This window comes from Myotis nattereri, assembly GCF_964212035.1.
Source record: "Myotis nattereri genome assembly, chromosome: 2".
NCBI lineage: Eukaryota > Metazoa > Chordata > Mammalia > Chiroptera > Vespertilionidae > Myotis > Myotis nattereri.
In genome coordinates this window covers 131,735,224-131,762,501 of record NC_138076.1, presented here as the reverse complement: position 1 = coordinate 131,762,501, position 27,278 = coordinate 131,735,224, and positions in this window count along the sequence as shown.

Here is a 27,278-nt window from a genome sequence, read left to right as displayed (position 1 = left end):
AAGTTTACTGTGTGAAAGTAGGTACAGTGGGGCCTTGACTTACAAGTGTAATTCGTTCCAAGACTGAGCTGTTAAGGAGCTCGTTAAGGAGCTCGTTAACTCAAATTACTCTGTCAACTCAATGCAAAAAATCTGCCGAGAGACAGCTGGTATTTCAAAAAACTCGTTAGTTGGGACACTCGTAAGTCAAGGCCCCACTGTAGTTGTGATCTGTGGCCTCTAAATTGGATACACACAGATAGGAGTCATGGCAAAAAAAAAAAAAGAGAGAGAGAGAGAGAGAGCAATTAGCAGATTCATGAATTGTGCTCATGTTTGCAGTTACAAAGGTTAGATGTTGGTTTGCTTAAGCAATACTGTGTGTATCCATGAAGATTAAGAAGAGATGTAGAGATAGCCAACTCCAAGTCAATAGCCAGAACAACTGATTTCCAGTTTATATTTAGAAAAAAGATCTAAATGAGAAGTATCTGCTTGAATATTTAGAGACAAAAATATTATTTCAAAAGTTATAGCCCTTTTATTAAAAAGAAAAAAACAGGTGGCTGGCAGCAGTGGCTCAGTGGTTGAGTGTCGACCTGTGAACCAGGAGGTCACGGTTCGATTCTCAGTCAGGGCACATGCCTGGGGTTGCAGCTTGATCCCCAGTGTGGAGAGTGCAGAAGGCAGCCAATGATTCTCTCTCATCATTGATGTTTCTGTCTCTCCCTCCCCCTCCCTTCTCTGAAATCAATAAAAATATATTTTTTAAAAAAAAGAAAAAACAGCCCTAGCCTGTTTGGCTCAGTGGATAGAGCGTCAGCCTATGGACTAAACGGTCCTGGGGGGTTCAATTCCGGTCAAGAGTACATGCCCAGGTTGCAGGTTCAATCCCCTGTAGGGGGCGTGCAGGAGGCGGCAGATCAAAGATTCTCTCTCATCATTGATGTGTCTATCTCTCTCTCCCTCTCCCGTCCTCTCTGAAATCAATAAATATAATTTAAAATGTCCTTGATCTTTAAAAACACACACACTCCTTTAAAAAAAATAATAAAAGGTCTCCCCCACCAAAAAGAAAAGATAATGTTATAGATCTTTAAGCTTTGAAGAAAGAAAATAGAGATTTCTACTAAAGTAATACAGATTTCAGCAAGACGTTTGAGAAAGTCCCTAAATATTTAGGAAGGCTTGTGGCCTTCCCCACATAGAAAGTGAGATAGCATGTGAAACTATTGACTGAGGAAGGTTTGGGGTTCCAGGAGGAAGAACTAATGAAATATTCATGCAAATCACAAATTTCATTTGCCAGTGATGACTTATAGTTTACAATTGTTCACACACAGGATCTGCTTATTCAAAGAAAAAAGAAATGCTAATCAATAAAAGAATTTGTCCTTCTGTGCACAGCCCTTGCTCAGTATAAACTGTGATCTTAGGTATTGCTCAGAATGGTTTTCTGTAACAGACCTGTGAGTGATCACTAAATAAAGTTGCTATGTAAGTCCTGCCTCTTAACCTTTAATCTCCCGGCCTGTATCTGAATCCCTTGTTTATTGACCTGATAATTCCCTCTCCACAGCTTATCTTTCAGTTGATACAGCAGTTGCATTCTTTCTGAATAACCAGTTACCTTGGAGAAAGCGCAAAGCATTTGCTCAGCCAACGTGGCAGTGCGTGGCTGTTTCACCCTCCCCCAGGGATCTGGACTTATATACAGCTATAGATATGATGAGGCTGTCTATAATAATTTCAACTGTTGAACTCATTATCTAAATGCTGAAAACTCCTTCACAATTGTACAAACACACACATCAAAACCTGGAAAATAAACTGCCTTCTTAAATATAATGGAGTTATCTCTGATCCATTCACCAGGAAACAATGTTCCAAAGAACTGTTATAGCACCATGGCTTACAGCCAGTGTCTCCCTCAGAATCTTCAGCCCAGCATCTTTCAAAGAAAATAACACATGATTTCTAGAATATTAAGCTGAGAAAGACCTTTATTCATGTGGGAAAAGTGGAGTTTTTAAGGTTGTGTGTGTGTGTGTGTGTGTGTGTGTGTGTGTGTGTGTTTTGTAGATCCTTTAAAATATGTATATGCTTATAGACCCCGTATCTCACAATTATGGGAAACTTACATATAAGGCTTATTTCCAGCAGGAAACAGGTCAATAATCCTTCCATAGATAAGGATATGAAACTGTGAGTAATTATCTAATAAGTGTTTAAATTAAATTGCTAATTAAGAATGATTTAATATGCTGTAATTAGGAGTTTATTATTCACTTATCACAAAGCCTAGAATAGGTATTTCATAATTATACAATTTAGAGATATAATTTGTTGATTTAAAGTGTATTATAAACAAATGCCCTTTCCCCTGACTTCAAGATCAACAGAAAGATTCTGAGATTTTACTACTTGCTAAAGGCCGTAAGTTCATAAATCACAGAGACTTAGAGCAGACATGATCTTGAGGGGTTATCTAAAAACAGCTTCACTTTACAGATGAACCAAAGGACTTGTGAAAAGAACAAAATCCAGGTCAGACTTCCCAGCTTGATTCTATCTGGCTCTACCCCCTGCATCCCCCAGTTCCTAGCTGCAGAGAGGGTATTTTTCCACTCATCCTTTAGGAAACTGATAACTCGGAAAATGTTTGAATGACAGGCATTCATAAGCACTCCTAAAGGAAGCAAGGATTGCTGGCTTAAAAATAACCCAACTACTCACAAATGCTGAATGACAACTTTTTGCTCATCCATTGAAATTTAGTTGACTTAAAAACAACAAACATTTTCCACTTGTCCCTAACTCATTCTTGGTGACAGTGACAAATGACTCATTGGGAAATGACTTTTGACAGATTTCAATTGCTGGGTGGATTTTTATAACTGCCTATTACTGGGTCAAGAGTAGGCATGTGTAAGCCTTTGGGCCATTGTGGGACATGAACTCTGTGGCAATGGCACTTGCTACATCATTCATTCAATTGGGTTAAGTCTAAGGCCAGGGAGACCAAAGGTAACATGCGCACAGACAGGATGCCTCATCACAAGCGGAAAAAGAAATAGCTGCCCTTGGCTCCAAGAATGACATGCAGATGGATGGGAACAAGCCCAATACTGATATTACAACACAACCCAAGAGTTTGACAAGCTCCCCACCCCACATACACACACTTTTATTTCTATATACAAAAGCCTGCATATATGTCTACAGAATTACACAAAATAAAATCCTTCAACTCATAAGATTTTGGAGCTCTAATGCATTATTTCACAGGTGAGGAAAGAGATCTAGGAAGACTAAAGTATCTACTCAAGATCACACAACTAACTACTAGCAGAACTCAGAGAAAACCCATTCTCCTGACAACTTCTAACAGGTTTATATGTTGAAATGAACTTATATAATGGCAAAATTTAGATCCCTAATTATCTTCTAATCTAACCTAATCATTTCTGAAGATTCTCTTCTATTTGAAAAGCACTATTGTGGCTTATTGCTGTAACTTTTCTTTTTCTCTTCACTGAAAAATGAAAGCGACAAATTTATTACTGTGCCCAACTGTGTTAATAATGTCTGAACTAAAATAAAAGTTTTGTCTGGGTGGAAGAGAAATATGTGGAAAATATTATTACTTTTTTTAAAGTTGATCTCATAATGATTACCTTTTAAAATATTTTTTATGCTCTTTGAAAAAGATTATGGATTCTTTCAAAGGATAACAAAGGACCTGAATTTAAGATTAACTTTGAGTTAAAAAGGAAAATCAGTAAGATAAGATCAAATGTGAAATCGCCCCGAGGGATTCAGGACCTTTGAGGAAATTGTTCCCTTCTCCAAAATCTCATCAGTCAAAATTCAGCCAGATACAATCAAAACATTATATTCTATATATCATGGCGACAGGAATTCCCACAAATTTATGAGGACAGCCTGTTTAAATAGAACGTCAAAGAAGTCCTTTTTAAGTTTCTTAGAACTTCTGTTAATACAGTGCTCTTTCTTTCTTTTTTTTAATTTCCAGAAATAATGATTAAGTACTAAAGAAAAAAATGTCCTACTGAGTCACAAAGCTAAGAACATTTGTAGTCACTGTCCTAACATCAGTTTTTTCTAGGGATTTTAATGTGCTGATTCATAGCTTCCCACACAGAGGGGCTGAGGAGAAAAGGCGTGTCCTCCTTCAGTTAAGTGTAGCACAAAAAAAAAAAAAAAATCATACAGTCACTTCAGAGCAGTTGGTCTCTTCATATTTACAGAAATTAAGATTCTCCCACTTAAATATATTTTACAATGAGTCATTTTTAGGTGGGGGAAGATAGCATTGTGGAAAGAAGAGAATGCTCTCTCTGTTTTTAGGGGTTGTTTCTAATCACAAAACAACTGCAAGCTAAATTGCCCAATTACAGATTTAAAGATTATCCCAACGGATGGGCTAAACTCACAAACTGTGAACCAAAGAAATGAATTGGCCTGGCAAGGAGACACAGCTGTGATGAACACTTAGACAGGAGGGCTAGGTACATGAATACTGTGTTCTTTCCTTTGTAAGGAGCAATTTCTCTCAAGGGGAAGGGAAGGAAGAGGAACACTTCTTTAGGCCTTGCTATGAGCTGTGCCAGAGGTGTTCACATAAGGACATCTTTAAACCTCAATGTATGCCTCTGATGTATGATTCTCTCCACTACAAGGCCCAGACCAGGAAAGGGGAACCAGCACATACTAACTACACCAAGTACATTCATTCAATAAATAATCGATTGATTTACTAAGTCCATCTGAAGTCAGGAGAATTAAGAATATTCAGAGTTTGCTTGAAACTAAAATGACAAGTCTAATACACATGACAATGATATGAGGCCTGAGGTAGCATAGAACACCCATTTCAGTGGGCCAGCTACAACATCAAGGGTTATTCATCATACATAGAATATATAAAAAATAAACTAGTTCAGAATCCATATTGTGTGCTATGCATTGTGCATTAGAGCAACCATTAACCATATGTAGTAATAGAATTTAAATGAGTTAAAAGTCAATAAAATGTAAAATTCTGTTTTTCAGTCACAGTCACTACATATCAACTGCTTGATAGACACATGAGTGGCTATTGTACGGAACAGCACAGATATAGACCCTCCATTATTGCAGAAGGTTCTATTGGCCAGCACTGCTGGACCCTAAACATTCCAAATTAGGCAAGAAATCTAAGGTATAATCTCATTTCAGAATTTTGGGGAAAATATTATTTTACACTGGTATTATACTTCATGATTTTCCAAAGAGTGAAGAAGATTCTATATCTGATCCGTGCTAGAATTACCCCATACTGTGGTAAAGGAACATGAAATGTAGGGAAGTTAAGTGACTGATGATGTCACATGTCAGTATGTGAAAATAGAGAGGAGAATCTCAGTCTGCTGGTCTGGCATGTTAAGGACATGGTACAAAAGCCACAAATGGGAGGCAAATGTGGCTTTGAACCCCAGCTCTAATACATACTAGTTGTGTGACATGGCACAACTATTTAACTTTTCTAAGTTTCAATTTCTTCATCCAAAAAAACTGGGATGATGACAACCGTACAGAAAGCAACATCAATTACCAGGTGGCTAACTTGGTGTTAACTTGGTACTACCCAGTGGACAGCGGTCCTCTGCCTGGACATCGAGTAGGATTTTTCTTTTTCATTTTAACCTTAATTTAAAAATTTTTCAATGCTATATTCTGCAAATAGAATCAACAGAAGTGACTTGCAATTTTGGAAGCTGACTTTGAGTATATTGACATTTCTAAATGTTATATACTGGTATACTTTTAGAACTCATTTCTCTGAGTTCTTCCCAGCTGCCATATTTGTGTTACCTCAGAATTGTTGTCAAGATTAAATGAGAGTTTAAACAGCACATAATTTGACATGTAGACATTTAATCAATGTGAGTCTCCTCTTTTTCCTCTACCTTAGCTCCCTTTAAGGCTCTCTAGAGTCTACCCATTGGACCACAGTTTGCGAAGCCTAGATGCCATCCTGAATGAATAAATGGCTCCGCTACCTTACTTATAGTCAGATACTGTAACATATAGTTTCCATAAGAATATATATTAAGTATTATAGTAGAAATCAGTAGTAAAATAAGATTAAATATTCAGAAATTTATTTTACAGGAAGTTTTAAGAATACATGCATCTATTCCATAGACTGATTATCCAGCTAATGGAAAAGGTAGACTCTAAAACGTTTCTTCTATTTGGCTTAGAAAATCATCACAGGGTAACCCTAACATGGACTTACCCTCCTAATTATGTTGGGCTCAAAATATTAAACTCAATTTACATATCCTAGGTCAATGGTATATAATTCTAGGTCAGCTTTGAAGTCTTTAAGTAACTTTGTTTTAATTCACTTTCAATTTTCAAAAGTATATTTATACTGTATTGCTCCTCCAAAGAGTCCTAAAACAAAGGAATGATAAGGGAGTGGTCAACCTCAAAAAGGTGGATGCTTTAAGCATCTGCTGGCTGGCACTGGGACCAACCGGCCTGGGAATAGGCGACAGATAACTACCACTTGCCTCTATAGAAAATCCACATAGATATTTTGCTGGAATCTGCTACCAACTCTGTAAAGCCTGAAATAGGGCAGGTATTATCCCATTTTTCCAGGTGAGAAACTTGAGAATTCCAGAGCTTACATGACACAGATAATTATCAAACCAGGACTAGAATTCAAGTCCTTCGACTTCTTGTCTGAATTTTTCTCTATTATTAAAACCACCAAATTAAACAGAGCTCTCTTTAGAATAGGCCTGAACACAGTACCTGCATTTCATCTATTAAATGTGTAGACGTGGGGATATTCAAACTAGTATCTTCCCTTCCTTGAGGATTTTAAATAAATTATTTTTTTAAAAAACAGTGCAGAGAATGGTCACATGGACAAGAAGCAAGAGGGTAGCAAATTGAATGAAGTCGTCTGGCTCCATCCCACCAGCTCTGTGATCACTTCTGTTTTCTTGAGCAATTTTATGAATCAGTGGAAAGATATATAGGCAGAATGCAAATAGAGTATACAGATGGCATATATTCAGAAGGAATGGTGAAAATGTTTGTGAACAAAGCCAGCATTCAAAAAATTATCAATGGACAATAAGTCAAATCTAACAAAAACAGACTTTCAATGAGATAAATATGAGACGCTGCTATTATGAGCTGAATTGTGTTGCCCCCAAAATTCATATGTTGAAACCCAACCCCAGCAACCTCAGAATGTGACTATATTTAGAAATAAAGGTGATTGCATTTAAATGAGGCCATGAAGATGGACACTGATCCAGCCTAACTCGTGTTTTTATGAGAAGAGAAGATTAGAACATAGACAAGCCATAGTCTGAGGAGTGACCATGTAAGGACACAGCTAGAAGGAGCCATCTGCAAGCCAAGGAGAGAGATACCTCAGGAAAAAAAAAAAAAAAAAAAAAAACTTTTGACACCTTGATCTTGGACTTGAGAAAATAAATTTCTGTTGTTGAAGCCACCTGGTACCCACAATTGGGCAACAAACCAAAAATGTTCTTATTGAGTATCCAATAGCTATCTTGCTTAGCAATGTGTGGTGGCAGGGGAAAGAGAGGCTTCCATTAATGGTACATAAACTCTATGTAGTCCATTGTGTATTTGACTGTGAAACAACAAAAAAAAAGTATAACACAGAATGAATTAGTAGGGGTCTAGTATTTGAGGCAGCAAGGTCTCTGGTGTTAGACACAATGGTTTGTGCCAACCTTGTCCTTTTCTAGTTCTGTGATCTGGGGGGCAGGTCATCTCTTTCTGTGCTTGTACCCTCATCTATGAATTGGAAATAATACCAGCCTCAGAGGATGTTTGAGAGGAGTTCAAGAGTTAATAAATCTCATGTGCTTAGCACAAAGCCAGGCTTGGAGAAAAGAATAAATGAAAGCCACTGGTTTTTGTATTGATATCATCCTTACCATCACCCTCTGAGGATGAGAGTTTGCCTCTGCTTGGGGATGATCAGACCACATCTCAGTATCAGCTTTAGCTCTTCAAACCCCACTGATAAAAACAACAGCAAGAACCATTGATTTGAGTGTCTGCTCTGTGTCAGTTGTTGCATTTTACCTCTTTACTTTAATCTCCACAAACCCCCTTTATACTTTGTGTAATTAACAACATTTTACAAAGGAAGAATCCAAAACTGAAACACACACAGCCAGCAAGTGGTGGAGGCAGATTCCAAGCCGGGTGTGTCTGACCCCAACGGATTTCTCTCTTCCCCTACTTGTATGCTCAGAGCAAGGCAACTTGAAACAATATCTCATAAGAAAATCAGCAAGAACATCCACATAATCACTTAGCAGGAATGTTGCAAAAGTTGTCCATTAAATATCAGCAAAGAGCTGTAGTCATGACTTTCAGGCTCCTCCCAGACCCAAAACAACCTTATAACTTGCAGTTACTAAGCATCCTGGAAAACAGTGACCAGCAAGGAAATGTACTAGATACTCAACCACAGGGCAAGATGTGTGACTCCAGTCAAAGAAGAAATGGGGGAACAGACAGAGAAAGAAGGACAGCCACGAGATGAGGTAGCACGGCCAGGGTCCTAGCTACTGAGCTATACAAGTCGTGGGCCGAGGAAAGCAAGCAAGGTCCTGTCTGAAGCAGGTTCAGTGGCTCAGACAGTGAGAGGTGTAGTTTCAAAATCCTACCTCACCATAGAAAAGCTGTGCGCTTTTGGCCAACTTACAAGTGAATGTTTACTAAATGTTTGTTCACATTATTATTATTCCTGTGAATAGATTTTTGTCCCAGGATATGGGGCAGAGCTAAAGCTAATCATAATTACCCTTTCTCAGAAGATTACAGCAAGACAGAAGTAAGGACTTCAGTATACCATGGAGAAAATGTGAAAAAGCTCTACTTCTGAGAACTGATACCTACTTATGAAAGTTTCTGAACTTAAGAAGGGAGTAAGCTTAAATTGTGATTAAATTTTCCTGTCATGGTTCTTCCCTTACGTAAAATAGTTTACATGCATAGTTCTTTTTTTCATTCACTGGTAGGGCACAGGGTGAAGCACGTGGGCTCCACAACCACCTTTTCTGTGTTCAAATTCCATCTGAATCATTATTGCCTGAGTGATCTTGCCAAGTTACTTAAGATCTCTCTAAGCCTCTCCTGGTCTATAAAATGGAGATGATCGTAGTACTTATTTCAGAGAACCAGTATAAGGAGTTGTACACTTGTAACAGTGCCTATATAGCAAGGGTTACCTATTATTACAATTGTGAGTAATTTCTAGGCATCGTGATAGGCATAAAAGACACTATGATATATAAAGCAAGGATTCTGACTGACCCTGCAGGAGTTCTGGGCTTGTGAAGAAGAGATTCAAAAGCTGAATTCCAATAAAATGTGACCAGTGTGACAATGGCTTGACCTACGTCTGGGTAAGATGGGGGCAGACAGGACAGGTAGCTAATTTGCCTGGGAAGCCTTTCTGAAAGAGGAAATACCTGAACTAAGTCGTCAAGGATGAGTAGGTGGCAAAGTTCTGGTGGAATCTTTGTAATATTATAGCCACCGCCCCCCCAAAAAAATTACCTACAATATTAGCAAATGCAAAAATTTCCAAATGTTCTAACTGATTTTAAAATTAATCTACACTAATAAAGGGTAATATGCTAATTAAACCAGAAGACCTTCCTGGAGACCTTCCAGATGTCCTTCTGGACAAAGCCATGGTGGTAGGGCCGAGGCAGAGGCAATTAGGGGTGATCAGGCCAGAAGGGGAGGGCAATTGGCGGCGAGCAGGCCAGTGGGGGAGCAGTTGGGGGTGAGCAGGCCAGCGGGGGGGGGGGGGGCAATTGTGGACGAGAAGGCCAGCATGCAGAGTAGTTAAGGGTAATCAGGCAGGCAGACAGGTGAGCAGTTAGGAGCCAGCGGTCCCAGATTGTGAGAGGGATGTCCTGTGGGACCGGGCCTAAACCAGGAGTCGGATATCCCCTGAGGAGTCCCAGATTGGAGAGGGTCAGGTCGGGCTGAGGGACACCCCCCCCCTCCTGTGCACAAATTTTGTGCACCCGGCCACTAGTAATAATATAATAAGCCATCATATTAAAAGCATTGTATCATATCAGTTAAAGCAAAACAATCTTTTTTATCTAATTTATAGCTAGCTTTTGCTCAATGATTCATATGGATAGGTTTCAGTTAAAAAGTATTCCCCACCCTACCTGGTTTGGCTCAGTGAATATAGCTTCGGCCTGCAGACAGAAGGGTCCTGGGTTCAATTCCGGTCAAGGGCACTTGCCTGGGTTGTGGTCTCAGCCCAACGTGCAGGAAGCAGTTAATCAATGATTCCCTCTCATCACTGATGTTTCTATCTCTCTCTTCCTCTCCCTTCCTCTCTGAAATCAATAAAAAACATATTTAAAAAATAAAAGTATTGCCCAAGCCTAGCCTGTGCGGCTCGGTGACTGTCGACCTATGAACCAGAAGGTCACCGTTCGATTCCCAGTCAGGGCACATGCCCAGGTTACAGGTTCGATCTCCAGCAGGGGGAATTCAGGTGGCAGCCTATCAATTTCTCTCATCATTGATGTTTCTATCTCTCTCTCCCTCTCCTTTCTTCTCTAAAATCAATAAAAGTATATATATATATATATATATATATATATATATACATATATATTGCCCAAGTAATTGAAAAAGAAAACAGATACCAAAGCTCATATCCTATGGGACTTGAAAAAAGGAAAGAATATACCAAAAAAAAAAGCTAGTTTATAAGTGGATAAATATTAAATAACTTGTAAAATGTGACCAGTGACCATGTCAGTGAACTGGATTCTCTTTAAGAACAGAGAATATTTTTAACTTCTTTGTAATACCAGTTTCTCATGCCGTGCTTGGCAATAAATGCTTGATTCATTAACATAAGAACAAATAGAGTTGAATTACTGGCTAAAAAAAATGAAAGAGATAAATCATCCTTGAAATGAACATCATAATAATTACCAACTTTTATTGAGCACTTCTTATATGCCAGGCTCTAAATAAAGACTGAATATGGGTTGTCACAATTTAATCTTATAAAGTCAGGCTATTTTTATTCCCACTTTGCAAACTTATTGACTGATTCAATACCTATTGATTAGGGGACTAATAACTTCCAGGCACTGTTCTGGGAGCTGTGGCTAGAGCAGTGAACAAAAGACACAAAGCACTTGCTCTCAGAGAGATTGCATTCCAATGAGGGAAGCAAATGGTAAGCAATACAACATAGCATTACAAGGTAAGGTGATGTGATTTACACACCACGACATAACATGTTATAACATAACATCATTTCATGTTGGGTTCCTCAGGAAACTGACTCTGAGACTGTGAGGGGAAGTGAAAGAAGCAGGACTGGGCAAAGGGAGAAGTTGGACCATGTGATTCAGGCTGAATGAACTCCTCAGTCAACCCCACAGGGAGCTCTCAAGCTGGGATGGCCTGGAGTCTAAGCATCTGGGCCTTTTTATCTCCATAGTCTTCCAATGCAGGCTGCACTGGGAAGAGTCCATGACCTTGGGTGAGGTAGCTCTCTTCAGCCAAGGGCAAGTCCCAAAGAGGACTGACAGCTGGCAGCACTCCCAGCAGCTGGAGATAATCCTTCAGTCTTAACAGCGATGCTCTTGATTCAATGCCAGAGTCTTGCCCACTAGAATGTAGGCTCCATTAGGACAAGGATCTGGTTTTGTCTCTGAAGCGTCCCACGTGCCTAGAACAGAGTACCTGCACATGACAGGCACTTCTTGGTATTTGTAAAATTCATGAATTCATGGTAGTAAATTATAACATCATAAAATATAGATCCAAACCAAAAGTTTCTGAAAGCTGAGGTCAAGTTGGAATACAGCATATTTTTAAACAATTTGTACTTATTATTAGTTTTAAAAATAATAATAATTTGAAAAGTATGCTTCTTTTTACCACATTGGTTTAAAACTGAGATCAGTGATTTGAAAATCAGTTTATAAGTTGTTTATTTTAATATTTTATTTTGATGGCTATTGTTATGGGCTGAATTATGTCCCTCCAAACTTCATATGTTAAAATCTCAAACCCCAGTAACTCAGAATGAAGGGTATTTGGCAATAAGGTCATTAAAGAGGTGATTAAATTAACAGGAGGTCTCTAGATTGGACCTTAATCTAATATGACGGGTGTTCTTATAAGAGAAGGAAATTTGAACAAAGACATGCACACATATAGGAAAGAACCATGTGAAGACAGAGGGAGAAAACATCCATTTGCAAGCCAAGGAGAGAGGCCTCAGCAGAAGTTAACCCTACAGACACCTTGATCTTGAATGTCTAGCCTCCAGAACTATGAGAAAATAAATATCTGTCGTTTAAGCCACCTTGACTATGGTACTTTGGAATGGCAGTCGCAGAACACTAAAATAGCACTCATAGCTGAACAAGGCACCCTGCAAAGGCCCAACACACCCAGTATATAATATAAACTTGGAGTGAGGGCCATCCTTAACAAAAGACAAGAGATAACAAATGCTCGTGAGGATGTGGAGAAAAGGAACCCCTTGGTGATGGGAATGTAAATTTGTGCAGCCACTATGGGAAACAGTATGGACATGCCTCAAAAAATTAAAAATAGAATAGGATCCTAGTACCAGTCCAAAATCCATGCGTCAGTCACTTCAAAAAGCTAAAATTTAAAATATCAGAGTTTGAAGTAAGAAAAGGTTTATTGATCAAGAAGGAGCCAACCAAGAAGATGGAAGACCTAATCTTCAATTTCATTTTAAGAAAACAGAGAATCCAGGCTTCTTTTATGTCAAGAGAAGGGGAAATGGGAGGGGCAAGAAGTGATTGACAATTACAGACATCTGGGAGCTGGAAGGGTCCTAAGAAGATTTTGCACAAAGCTCCTACAAATCTTTGGTAAACAATAATTATCTTCTTGGGAGAGGCCCCTTCCATTAAAGGGCTGTTTCTGTAAAGCTCAGGCTGAAAGCGGAATTCCTCTAAAGGTTAGAGTGTCTATATGCAAGACTAAGCAAAAGCTATGAGCCTGCAGGCCATGGGAACAAAGGAAGCTTGAACAAGATGAGTCAGAGAGACCAAGTATTTCACTGTGTTACAATCCCACTTCAGGGTATACATCCAAATGGAAGGAAATCGTTGTCACAAAGAGCTGTGTGTACACATGGTCATAGCAGCATTATTTACAATAGCTGGGAACTACCTAAGTATCTGTCAATAAATGGCTTAATGAAGGAATGAATATTCCATTGTGTATGTACATTTTGAGCAGTCACATGCATGTACAAAATGAAATATTATTCAGCCTTTAAAAAGAAGGGGAGGCCCTAACTGGTTTGGCTCAGTGGATAGAGCCTCGGCCTGTGGACTGAAAGGTCCTAAGTTCGATTCCAGTCAAGGGCATGTACCTTGGTTGTGGGCACATCCCCAGTAGGAGTTGTGCAGGAAGCAGCTGATCGATGTGTCTCTCATCGATGTTTCTAACTCTCTATCCCTCTCTCTTCCTCTCTGTAAAAAATAAATAAAAATATTTTTTTTTTAAAAAAAGAAGGGGGTAGGGAATCCTGTCATTGTGACAACATAGATTTGGTTAAGTAAAACAAGCCAGAGAGAGACCAGTGCAGTACGGTAACACTTCTATAGGAATTTTTTGTTAGGTTGAACTCATAGAAACAGAGAGTAGAAAAAGTGGTTGCTGGTTGCCAGGGACTGAGGGGTGGAAGAAATGGAGAAAGGCTGCTAAAAGGTTATAAACCTTCAGTTATAAGATAAATAAGGTCTGAGGATCAAATGTATAACATAGTGACTCTTGCTGATAACACTGTATTTTATAACTGAAATTTGCTAAGAGAGTAGAACTTAAATGTTCTCAGCAAAAAAAATTTTACCAAGTAAATATGTGATAGATATGTTAGTTAATTTGATGGAGTTCTTTCCCACTGTACAGATATCAAATAATCACATTGTATATTTCAAATATCTTGCAATTTTATTTGTCTATTACATCTCAATAAAGCTGAAAATAGTGGGTGTGAATCCACACTTTAATAATATTCTTGATAAATGGGAAAAAATACCTTAATTTTAATAGCTCTGATTTATTATTTCCTTTCCTTTGTGATATGGCTCATATTAGGAGTAGGCAAAGAGCCACCTCTACAATGCTGTTGTTCACATGTACTTTCATTAGTAGTATTTTTTAATCTGCAGTCTCTCTGCATGGGGGGTTGTCAAGCTACTTGTCTATTTGCTGGGCATTCATTTAGTTAAAGCAAGATAATATAATCTGAAAAGCTACTTACTCGACTATACTTTGAAATATTCTGAAAGCAAACAAAAGAGTAAGCATAATGGCCCCTCCCCATGTCCGCTCTGTGGAATTTGATGCCCCATTCAGGAAAACTTCCACACTGTTCAAGATACAGGCTGTTCAACATACAGACAAGGAAGGGTTCCAGCACCATCCATTCCATGCATGCTAATAAGCTGAATCTCTTTCTTATATTTTTAGGCAAAATAAATACTAGTCCTCATATTTTTTCCCCCTAGATCGCAGATAATGTCTTCAGCCAATTTCTGGGATACATAAACCCCCACTATGGAGGCCAGTCTCCTTGAGTAAACAAAGAGAACAGCTGTTTTTTGAATCACTTCTCAGACAAAAGCCAGCTCTGCCCTTGTTCTATTATGTGTAGAATTATCCAGGCCCAGAGTGACCCGCCACTCTCTGAAATGCCCCTCAAACAACAAACACCAGCCCTCCAACTCCTTATTCAAGGGCATTTTCTTTCCTGGGGTGCTGCCACCTGATTGCCCTGAAGTGTGTTCCTCTCTCGCAGAGACAACATTGTGAAATCCCTCAGCATTCCCTAAAGAAAATCTAGGGCTGAGTGTTATTCTGTGTTCTTTGAATCTCTGAGTTCAACCCAGAAGATGCACAATTCAGAAGCCATGTAATTGAATTTCCTCTCACCAGCCTGCCCGGGCTTGCTGTCTGTCACTCATCACAGCCAATGTCTTTGTAAAGGGCTTTAGGAACCACATCTTCATGTCACCGAGCAAATAACATGTTACCTGTTAATTGACACAGGAAAACGCTCCAGGACTGTTTTCCTGTCTTTGTTAGAGGATGGTAAGTGCCACTTTCCTTACAGTTTTCAGTGAGGTTATAGTTTGAATTCCCCTTGCCCCCTAAGTGTTGGTTTTAGTCAGTGTCTCTGTTTTTGTGGCAAGATTGGTTTTATTATTAAATTATACTAATAGTTTTCAGAGTTTAAATTCTTTTTAAACTCATTTTCTCTTGCAGTAATGTATTTTACATTTTTTTTAATCATACCAATAACATTTCCCTTGACGGTATCATTTTGTCTTGGAATTTTAAAAATAGACTATGATAAAAATTGTGTAAATATTTAGGTATAAATCATTTCTATTTCCTCAAATTTTCTTTCCTGCTTTATCAAAGTCCTCATATACATTCCCATGTAATATTATTTAAAGTGCACAGACACTATCTTGTGTTCAGCTTTTTTAAACTAAATATATATTTTTATATAAATATCAGCCAACTAAATGAACTTGAGCACCCTTTTGTTTGTTCCCATGTTTAAAACAGGAAAAATAATGCCTACCACTCAAGACTGCATTGTGATTAAATTATGTTAACCTAGGTAAAAATCTCCAACAAAATGAGGGAAACATGGTTGAAACCGAGTTTAAGGTGACTGTATTAATAAAGTTCACAAAATTGTAATTTTTAATGATAATTCATTCCCTCATATTACTTTGAGATAGTTTAGCCAGGTTACTGCCAATGACTGAATGTGAAACTGCTAAACACATTTAGTATATTCGTAAATTGTATCCTACTTGCTTCTGAAAAGGAAACAAAGCTTACAGACTGAACACATTGCTCACCGGAGAGAATTGAATTTTACGGTTTTCTCATTGTTGTCTATTTTTGTGATTTTAATAGGTTTTCAAATATGATAAAACTTCTTCTAATTTGCATTTTGTTATTTGTAAACAAGGCTAATGACACATGTGAGCCTTCCAAATTTTGTTATGTAAATGCTCTATTCAAGCTCTTTGAATAGACAGGAGAATAGACAGGAAGTAGAATCTTTTTTTAATAGTTTATTGATTTTTAGAGAGAGAGGAAGAAAGAGTGAGAGAGAGAGAAACATCAAGCAAGAGAGAAATATCCATCCACAGCTTCCTGCATGCCCCCCACCAGGGAAACCGAGCCCCCAACCTGGACATGTGCCCCCACTGGGAACTGAACCCAGGCAACCTTTCAGAGCACCAATGATGCCCAAACAACTGAGCCACACTGGTCAAGGCAGGAGGTAGACTCTTTTACCACGTCCTCCTTAGCCTGCATCTTTGGCTTTATAGTAAACAAAAACTATTTTGCATTTCCCATCATGCTCAGTTACCGGACAATAATCCTCCAGTGAAATTAACTCATTCAGCAGAGAGCTTTTTCATACACCGAAGGTGTGCAACAAAAGTCAGGGGAACGAACCAGTAGACTTTCCTGTGTCCTGAATCCTACAGATCAGCGACTCTTGGGGATGACTCCTTAGGAAGTAGAGCGCGTTTATTTGTACAGACCTGGCCAAAGTCCATCCTGTTTGTCCCATTTCTGACCGTTTTGGCACTGCTCTGGATACCCAACAAGTCTTCCACGTGTCTTTCAGAGGGAATTTCCTACACCCGCAGCTGATCCCTGCTGCCCCAGACGGCCTACACTCTCGGGGTTTGTCGGGAGGCCATCTGGCCTCTGAGACTGGGGTGGGAGGACAGTTCCCCCGGGCATTCATTCCATACTGTTTGTCTCCGAAGGGACTTTTCTTTGTTTGCTCCCAACCTGCAAACTCTGCCAACTTCAGCATTAAAGCACTTAGGCAAAGCGATATTTCCCAAGAGGATAAAAAAGGAAAGACTCTATCCGGAAAATCTCTCTTTTTAAACTCCTGGCCTTATCATTAAACATTTGAAAGAAAAAACTGTTGACAGTCTTGAATATGTTGAGTACAATAAGCTACAATCAATTCTCAAAGCTAACGTTTGGTTGTCTAACTTAAATAATTTGGTCATTACCTTTTGGAAAAACCAACATGAACTGTAGTGCACAGAGGCCTGGGAAGAAACAAACAATTGTCTTAGCAATAGCAGCTAGCATTGTAGACCAACTCATGTCTGCCTAGCACTGTAAATTTCTAGCACGATGTTGATAATAATAGTGATAAATTATTCCTTAATTGATATTGGTGTGTTGCTGATGCATTTACCACGTGCTGATAGGCATCATTTTAACCTGATTCTCATAAGAAGTGTGTGTTGTGGGGGAAGGGGAAGTATTATGATTCCTCTCTATTTTTTTTTATTTTTTTAAATATATTTTATTGATTTTTCACAGAGAGGAAGGGAGAGGGATAGAGAGTTAGAAACATCGATGAGAGAGAAACATCGATCAGCTGCCTCCTGCACACTCCCTACTGGTTATGTGCCCGCAACCAAGGTACATGCCCTTGGCCAGAATCGAACCCGGGACCCTTGAGTCCGCAGGCCGACGCTCTATCCACTGAGCCAAACCGGTCAGGGCCTCTCTATTTTTTAAATGAAGAAACAGAGGTTCAAAAAGTTAAGGTAGCTTGCCCAAGGTCACAAACTAGGCATATACAAGACTAAAAAGCAATTATATTGCTCCTATGTTGGTATTGTACTTCACGTGCCACCTACCAAAGGGGAAAGTGTTGCGTATATGAGTAAATAGGTGTCCTTAAACCTATAAAACCTCATTCCAGCAGCACCTTACTTCTGTACAGTAGTTTTCTTGCCAACGTGATGCTCTGTTTTTGCTGTTCTCGTTAGGCACTCTTTTTTAACATTTTTGGTTTCACCAGGTCTATTAACGCCATTTTGCAATGCTAATAGCACCCAATGAAAATCACTCATTATTAGTTAAACAATTTGATTCTTAATCCAAGAGCACAGCCAGAATGGATGCCTATGATGTCACATGAGTGTTTTAGGTGGTTACTGCACACTAAGCAAACATACCCATCATTGCTATTTGAATTAAGCATGATATAAAGTATAAAATTTCAGGAATCCTTTTCCCCCTTCCAGTGTCACAGCTCTGTTTTTAAAGTTTTCCCTGTTTTACTATAAATGCAGTCTTTTTAACTGTGATTTGCTGCTTTTTCCACTTCTATATGAAAACTTCAAGAAAAATACAAAGCCATCTGAGTCTTTTCCACCTGGGAAATTAGAATGATTTTGTTCCATCCTTTAAGGATTCAAATGTTGTTCCTTCCTGTTTAAGTTGGATGAGTTTTCACTGGGAGGAACTGAACGTATGCGGCTGAGCTCTCCCCTCACATTCTCCGCCATGTGTGGTCGATTAAATCCCAGCAGCATGGAGGAGGTTTCCTAAACCACCGCACTTCCTGAGGAACACTGGGTTTACATCTACTTTCTAAATATTCTTGGATCTTGATGGAGACAACTTCTTCTCCATAGGCTCAGCACAGAACAGGTTGGGTTAGATGTGAGCACACCTCTATCTAACTTGGCAGCAAATTACTCTTTTAAGAAACTGCACTGCTGCCCTGGCCAGTTTGCTCCGTGGTTAGAGGGTCAGCCCATGGACCAAAAGGTCACAGGTTCAATTCCTGGTTAAGGGCACATACCTCGGTTGCAGGTTGGATCCCTGGTCCTGCTCAGAGTGCATGTTGGGGAGGCAATCAATCGATAATCGATGTGCCTCTCTCACATCAATGTTTCTTTCTCTTTCCCTCTTCTCCTTTCTTTCCACTCTCTCTTCAAAGATGAATGGAAAACATATCCTCGGATGAGGATTTTCATTAGGTGCTATTAGCATTGCAAAATGGCGTTACTCGACCTGGTGAAACCAAAACTGTCAAAAAAGAGTGCCTGATGAGAATAGCAAAAAGGAACTGGAAACTACACTGTTTTCATTAAAGATCTCAGTCTCCCTACTTGTCATAAGATTGTCTTTATTTTCTGTAAATGCTTTTATGCAAATACACACCTGGATTTCAATGTGGATGCTTGGCTCAGAAAAGCCCATAATAAATGCCTCTAATAAAATAAAATTGGAACACAAGCAGGTGCCTGGAAGACAGTCATGAAAAAAAAATGATGAGTCAATGGTGAAAAGATATTTTGCAATTATTTTATTGGAGGTTTTGGTGGTGGTGGTGGTGGTGGTGGTGGTGGTAGTGATGTAAAAAAATCAGAATCATTTTTTAAAATACAATAAAGTAATGCAATACTTTGTGATTCTTTTGGGAAAGTATTCCTTAAATCTGATAATTAAAATCAGTTTTCTTTTGATTTTACTAGTAGACATCTATTTAAATGTGCTTGACATAAACATATTGTTAGATTACACATAGAGAAAGAAGGTATGTCATTTATATTGGAGAACATTTTTTTAAAATGTTTTACAATGAAGCTACATTAATAAGGGTTTCTTTCTTTGACTACATAGAGCCATTTATCCTAGAGATGTTAGCAATTAACACTTGCTAACAAATTTAAGTATCAATCAGGTTTCAGAGAAATATATTTCCCTACTTAAAAGAGAAAACTGTGTTCTAGACTTTGGAGTATTTTTTATATTTACATTTACTTATATTTAATTTTATTTGTTACCTCTTATTTTTTGCTGTTATACAGAAGAGTATTGCTCATTAAAGTTGAAGCTGCAACCCAGCTATCATACTTTAACATTTTATCTCACATGTGTGCACTTTTAAGCAAAATTATTTTCTATTAAAACCATATAACATCAATACACCTTCACCCTCAAGTGTTTTCTTTAAAAAGATATATTATACTTGGTTTAAAATGACAAGATATGAAAGAAGAATAAAGCCAAAATAGGAGAAAAATACCTTGTTACACAATTCAAAAAAGAAAAAGCCAAATTTAACTTTTATTCAACTCAATTACAATTGTACATGTTCCCAACACTTAGGTTACAAACTAGACAAATGTAAAAGTCAAATGTGGACTGATTTTCCCAAGCAGCGGCAGAGCCTATGGAAGCCTTGCTCCCTCATACATGACTGAAACACACAGGAAATGCTCTGAAAAGGGTCTTCCAGAATAAATATTTGCAAGAAGAATCAGGCTTTTCAGAAGAAAACATTACTTGCCATGCTCCAGCAGCATTGGCCTCCCATCTGCTCCTCAAATAGGCCCAGCTCTCTGTTCTTCCTTCCTAAGATCCTCCTGTGCCCTCTGCTCACCCAAACGGGTCTTTCTCCTTCCTCAAGTGTAAATATCACCTTGTCCAGAGGTCTTCTACACCAACCAATCCAAAGTAAGTTCCCAGTTTGTCTCTCAGCCCCCTTTTTGTTCAGATCACCTACCATATGTAAATAGCCAATATCTCATCGAACTTAGGATGCCAACAATTGGTAGACACACCTCTATATTACATATCATAAAGAAAGGAAAAGGGTTTTAATCAAGCTATGACATATTTAATTTTAGGATGTGTCCTGATGTTGGATATATTAAAATATAGGAGGTGAGGGTGGGTGGAAGAGATTTACCAAAGAATTTATATGCATATATGCATAACCCATGGACACAGACAATAGTGTGGTGAAGGCCTGGGATAGGGGAGCGGATACAGGCTAGAAGGGGTCAATGGGGAAAAAGGGGGTACATCTGTAATACTTTCAACAATAAAGATTTTAAAAATACTAAAAAGAAAAAATATAGGGGAAATGTGTGCTTTAGAATTGATGGGACATCATCTAGGTGTCTATATTTGGATCTGTGTCCCCCACTCGTCAAAAGTGTCACACTCAAGGGCAGGGACCATATCTGTATTATTTACCCTCCCAAGCCTACATATTTATTAAATAAGTAAATAGGTGGCCAGATGGCCATAAAGATAAGTCATTATTAAATAATATGTCATTTGAGGTCTGATTCTCATTCACACCTCTATATTTTTTTGCACTCAGAAAAGTGGCCCGAGCCCTGACCAGTGTTGTTCAGTGTTTAGAGCATTAGCCCATTCACTGAAGGACTGTGGGTTCGATTCTCGGTCAAGGACACGTACCAGGGTGACAGGTTCAGTTCCCAGCCCTGTTGAGATGTGTGCAGGAGCCAACCAATGGATCAATGGATGTGTCTCTCTCACATCTCTCTCTCTCTCTCTCTCTCTCTCTCTCTCTCTCTCTCTCTCTCTCTCTCTTCTCCCTTCTTCCCATGCTCCCTCCCTCCCTTCCACTCTCTTTAAAATTCAATGGAAAAAATATCCTCAGGTAAGGATTAACAACAACAAAAAAGCAAGCAAGCAAGAAAGAAAAGTAGCCTTAATTCATTATAGTAAAAGACATAAAATATGAAATAAAGGATTTCTTACAACCATTCTCAATAAGTAGTATCCTCTTATATAACTTGCACCTAATATCTGTCAATGTCTCTTCATCTTTAGTTAAACTTATTTCATGAACTTATAGAATATGATGTTTGAAAGAGAGATCAGGTGGGGTTCAAACTCAAATCTTTAACTACATATTCCCTCATCTGTACAAAGAAAAGATTAAACTACACAATCTCTGCTAGACTATTAGCTATTAGGCTGTGGGAGTGCAGAAGGTAATGAGTTGTAGAGAATAAGTTCGCAGATATATTCCATGTTGTCTGCATTGTCATAAAAAAAATAGAAAGAGGAAGAAGAACTTATTCAGCCAATATTAAAACCCACTCTGGGCTGTGGATATATTTTTTCATAGATTAGATACATTTTCTTAATTACTGAGAAGTGAATATCCGATACTTCTCAAAAGAATTCTCCATGGAAGCCAAAAAGAAAATAATGTTTCATTTATAACATTATTGCTTTTGCAGAGTAAAAATGCTCTTGGTGAAAATCTTTCTAAAACTATTGCTAGTGTTCTATCGCCTTCACTACCATGTAAGTATAAAAATGCATGTAAACAGGAGATTAAGGAAGTTACAATAACAGCAAAAGGTGTGTGCTTTGGCATTCTCTTCAAGGATGTATCAATTACTTTCTGACAGTATGCCTCTCTTTCCCCTGAATTTTAGTCCATAAACCATGATTGCAGCTGATTTAGGATAGTAACAGGGGCAATGTCTTGGTACCATAATGAGGACAGCACCAACAAAGTTGTCTGGAAAAAATTCCAGGTTACTGGACCCATTCAGCTTAATTCTAATTTAGGTACAAAATTATGTTAAAGTCCTTCAGTATTCTTAACTGAAAGAAAAAGATGACAAGCACAGCAATTCACATGTTACTGCTCTGTTGCCTGTTTGCTAGTTTTGAGACAATTCTTTTGCCCTGTTAAATCAAAGAAAATAATGTTATAAAGTAATTTCCAAATTCACAGTTCAACCCAGAAGTTAGATGCTTCCTGGAAAGTCCCCAGAACTGGATCAATTTTTCAATTCAAATGAATAGAACAACTATGCGTACTATACCTCATAAGTCTCCAAATTTAACTTGACGCTTATTCCCTTCTTCCAGATGGCTAGTAGCGGGGAGGGGCAGAATCAGTAAGAAGCCCAAAGAGACAGTTCCTGAGACACCTGTGTTCAATGGTCTTTCTCTGTCCCAATCAGTTTTCCTGGAAGCTAGCATGCCGGGGTCCAACCCCAGCAGGTCCAGGGGTTCCCAAAGGCGTAGACGGAGTCGGCGAAGAAGGAAGGACACGGAGGCAGTGTTCAGTTGATCAGCAGCCTAGCCAGGATCTCCAGCCAGGATCTCCAGCCAAGTTCTGGTCTGGATCTCCAGAGAGGTTCTGCTGCCATGTTCCCTCGCTAGGTTCTCCAGCCAGGTTCTGTCCAGGTTCTCCAGCCAGGTTCAGTCACCAGGTTCTAGTCAGGTTCTCTTGCCAATTTCTGTAGTCAGGTTCAGTCCAGGATCTTTTGCTATGTTCTCTCGCTAGGCTCTGTCTCTAGGTTCTGTGTAGGTTCTGTCTTCTAAGTTCTGTCTTCTTAGTTCTGTGTTCTAAGTTCTGTGTTGTTACATCTGTATTTATACCAGTTGATTCCAATCCTATCAATCTCTATTCCAAAGGTTAGGGCGTTTCTTATCTCCATTCCAGGGAGTAAAGATTATGTAGCTTAAGCATGATTGTTCGTAGTTAAAGTGATTAATTACCCGCCTGGCACTTAGTTAAGGAGTTTTATTCCCTCCCTAACTTCAGGGGAAAATCCCTACCTGGGGAAACAGCCTTTCTCAGAGAGGAGACCTTGGTTAAAACACATAGTGCCAAGAAGGTGAGCAAACATATTAAGAACAGTATGCTATATATGCCGGGTCCCTTGAAACAGCAAGGATGGACCGGCTCCCGGCAAATACAGTATGCCATATATGCCAGGTCCCTTGAAACAGCAAGGATGGACCAGCTCCCGGCACTAGCATTACTAAACAGAATTACCCAGGTAAACAATAAATGTTAAGTATGTAGACGTTTTCATCCTTTAGGGGTTTACTTCATAAAACCATGAAACTAGAATTTTTTTCTCTTCAAAACTAAAAGTTTAGAATCAACAACAAAAAGTCATTTCCCCAGAAGATATCTAGTGTCACCCCTCCTCCATTATAAGTCAATAGTACTTATCTTCCCAGGATGGCTTGTCACCTCATATGAGGGACTCTGACATTTTGTGGGATGGCAAACCACTTCTGTCATCCTTACTTCATGCCCCAGGGATAAGATGTGTCAGGTAAGGTTGAAGGAAATATGAAGGAAAGAACAAAGGAAAGAAGAGGACGGAATCAGATATCACCTTTTTTTTCTCTTCCATCTCCAACTTTTTAATAGCAATAATATTTCATGAAGACATTGGGAATATGCATTAGATGGAAGTAGCAGACAGTGAAGACATATAAGAATATAGACTAAAAATATGTTATCACTTACTACTTGCCTTCTGGACCCTGTCAATGATGTTTATGTCTTAAGAGAGACTCTATTGATTTCTTTTCTATATTAGCTTCCTGTTTATATTTTACTTATCTTTCCCTCATCATCATCATAACTTTATAACCCATGAAATTAGAGCTTAAAACTGGGGAAAGAAATTTTAGTCTGAATAAATTGAATTTTACTTTGTTTTTTCCCTGGGTGATCAAAATGCTTCAGAATTCTCTTCATAGTTCACTCACGTAATCATCCTTCCCTTCTTTCCTTATCTCTTATCTTCATAATCTTTTAAATATTTCTTCTCTATTTTTTCTATCTCCAAATCTTCATGAATCTCAAAAGACTGTGTTTAATGAATATGACAGGTGACCAAAAAAAAGGTATGTATTAGAACTGAGCAGAGGGTAAACAAGTGACAGTACGACCAGTTTACAAGCACATGGAGCAAATGGAATGCCACACAGTTCTGGTTGTCATGCAAGTTGGTACAACCACTTTGGAAAATTGAAGCTGAGCCTATCCATAATGTATGACCAAGAATTTTACTCATGTACCTATACAACACTCAAGAGAAATGTAAATATATGTGCACCAAAAGACGTGTAGAAGAGTGCTAATAGCAGCATTGTTTATAATAGCTGAAAGCTGGCAATAGCTCAATTCTCTCATTGAATGACTAAATCATCCAATAGTGTACTGAATAAATACTGAAAGGAAGTATTGCTGCACATAACAACGGTGAACATCACAACTATAATTTGAATTACTGCAACCAGAAAATTAAAAAGAGTAAGTACTATAGAGAGTGAAGTTTCAAAAGCTGGAAAAAATAAAATAGTATGTGTTGATATAATGTCAGAGTAATGATTACTTTGGGGGGTGACTTAATGATGTAATGTCAGGGTATGAAGGAAGTTTCTGGGTTATTAGAAATGCAGTGTATCTTGAACTGGATGTTTTACCTGGGCATGTTCACTCTCTAAAAATTCATATAACTTAAGATCTGTACATAATACTACATGTAAATTATACCTTGATTTTTTTAAAGCCATATTAGTTGGATTCTGGTTTCTCTAAAATAGGAAAAATGCTCTTTATATCCCTTTCTTACAGATCTTTAAAACCCTGGGATTTTAATAAGCTTTGTTTCTCTGCTAAACAGCTCCTAAATTCTCCCTAAATTCTACAGCTTAGAATATGGCCTATCATCTGAATGATATGCCTAACATTGAATCTAATACAAATCATTATATAATATCAGTAGACTTCCAAAGTCAACCTTGGAACTGTGTTTGATGATAAAAAGTCAAGATTTTATATAGTAATGGGGTAATTATTTTAAAATGGAGATATAATAGAAAAAGCAATCACCATAGCTATACTATAATAAGTATTAGAGGGACAACAGTAATAACTGTAGATTGAGCCTGACACTCTTCTGGCTCAAAGTAATTGACTAAAATTTCCTGAATTGTGTTCCTCTAAAAAAAGGTTGAAAGGATAATGGTTGATAGATAAAAGTGAGGATGGTGAAATAAAAATGATTGCTAACATTAATTAACTCCAGATACCTGTGTTTGCCACTATTATTCTGCTTCCTGCCTTCTATTATAGAGCATTGTAGTGTTATTCTATCCATTCAGGGTTCCACATCTATCCTAATATATAAAAAGCCAGGGGCCATCACAACCGAAACAACCAGATGGACGACCAAAGAGCAGGCTGTGTAGGGCGACCAGGCTGGCAGGGGTGGCATTTGGGGGCGACCAGACAGTCAGGCATGTGAGCAGTTAGGAGCCAGCTGTCCCGGATTATGAGAGGGATGTCCCAGATTTGAGAGGGTGCAAGCTGGGCTGGGGGGACACACACACCCCAGTGCACAAATTTTGTGCACTGGGCCTCTATTGTGTGTGTATATATAGATATATATAGATATATATAGATATATATAAATATATAGATATATAGATATATAGATATATAGATATATAGATATATATCCTACCTAATAATAGACAAACATGGTAATTGACCGTACCTTTCCTACACCTCCCATTGGCTAATCAGCATTATATGTAAATTAACCACCAACAAAGATGGCAGTTAATTTGCATACATAGGCTCCAAGTGGTGGAGCGAGGCCTGACGTTTCTGGGGTTGGCGGAGCAGTGAGGCCTGATGGCCCTGGGCCGGTGGAGCAGCGAGGCCTCACGGCCCCGGGGCTGGCGGAGCAGTGAAGCCTGACGTTTCTGGGACCAGCTCTGGCCAGAACTCGGCCAGAGCGAAGGCCTGGGCCCCGGGTGCCAGAGGCAAACCAGTGCCAGCAGCCAAGGGAAAGGAAGGCCTATTGCATGAATCTCTTCATGCCACAGGCCTCTAGTATATATATATAAAAGCCTAAGCAATCAAACAACTGAATGACCAAACAACCAGTCACTATGATGCACACTGACCACCAGGGGGCAGATACTTAGCACAGGAGCTGCCCCCTGATGGTCAGTGCACTCCCACAGCAGGAGTACCGCTCAGCTGACTGAAGGGTACCAGATGCCAGGCTCACAGCTGGCAAGCACAGCTGTGGTGGTGGCACAAACCTCTCTCACCTCTGCGACAGTGCGCTACCAAGCAGCCATGGCAGGCGCAGTGGGGCCAGAATGAACGGGAGTGGTGCAGCCCCCAGCCCCACTACTACATCCCTCAGGGAATGTCGGACTGCCGGTTTTGGGGATCGGGGATCCCAGCCTGCGGGGATCAGGCCAAAACCGGCAGCCTGACATCCCCCAAGGGGCCCTGATTGTGAGAGTGAGCAGGCCAGGCTGAAGGACCCCACCAGTGCACAAATTTGTGCGCCAGGCCTCTAGTATATTTATAAATCCCAATGCCATTGTGACGTTTTTTAACATAACTGCAATGTTGACTTACATTCAACTTAGTGTCTACTCTAATACCAAGTCCTTTTCTGACAGAAAATTACTTTTCTACAATATGAAATGTTAGTCATCAAAATAGAATACAATATTCTGTATAAGAAAAATAATTTGTAGTTTATTTTTATGACTAGTGAATGTACTTTATTATTGTTCACATATAGATTTCAGTCTGAGATTGGATTAAGTTGGCGCAGATCATTTTGATGTATATAGAAAGCCCAGGAGGATACAATGGGCCTGCTGGTACCAACACATTCTTGAATGAAAGTAGCATGAGGGTTAGATTGTGAAAGATCCACAAGCAATTTTAATTTCTTCCCACTACTGTC